Genomic DNA, 343 nt, shown 5'->3' on the forward strand with positions numbered 1-343 from the left:
AGTGGCCACGCCAGGGCTCAGCCCCCACCTTTGCCACCCATGAAGGTCTCCAGAAACTGGCCCAGTGTGCTGGGGTTGAGGGGTGCATCTTGGCCATCAGGTAGAAGTACTAGGAGGAGACAACGACATCCTCAGGGTTGTGGGCGTGTAGATGACCTGGGAACCACCGAGGATGTGGCTGGCGGGTGCAGAGCAGTGCCCCCTCCCTGCCACCCGGGCGGGGAGAGAGGCGGGGGGCACCCACGGCGTTACCTTGCAGTCCTTGTCCCGGGAGGAGGTCGGGAGGAGCTGAACCGGGAGATGGGTCTATCACCAGCCGTGGGGATGGGGTTTTCTCCAGCAG

At 64.1% G+C, this 343-nt stretch overlaps 1 pseudogene; it reads right to left on the minus strand.

Moving 5' to 3' along the window:
• LOC104626896 overlaps positions 1-340 on the minus strand; it is a 1,249-nt pseudogene extending 909 nt beyond the window's left edge.
• Positions 341-343: the final 3 nt, after the last annotated feature.

Source organism: Phaethon lepturus, unplaced genomic scaffold (genome assembly GCF_000687285.1).
Source record: "Phaethon lepturus isolate BGI_N335 unplaced genomic scaffold, ASM68728v1 scaffold32219, whole genome shotgun sequence".
Classification (NCBI taxonomy): Eukaryota; Metazoa; Chordata; class Aves; order Phaethontiformes; family Phaethontidae; genus Phaethon; species Phaethon lepturus.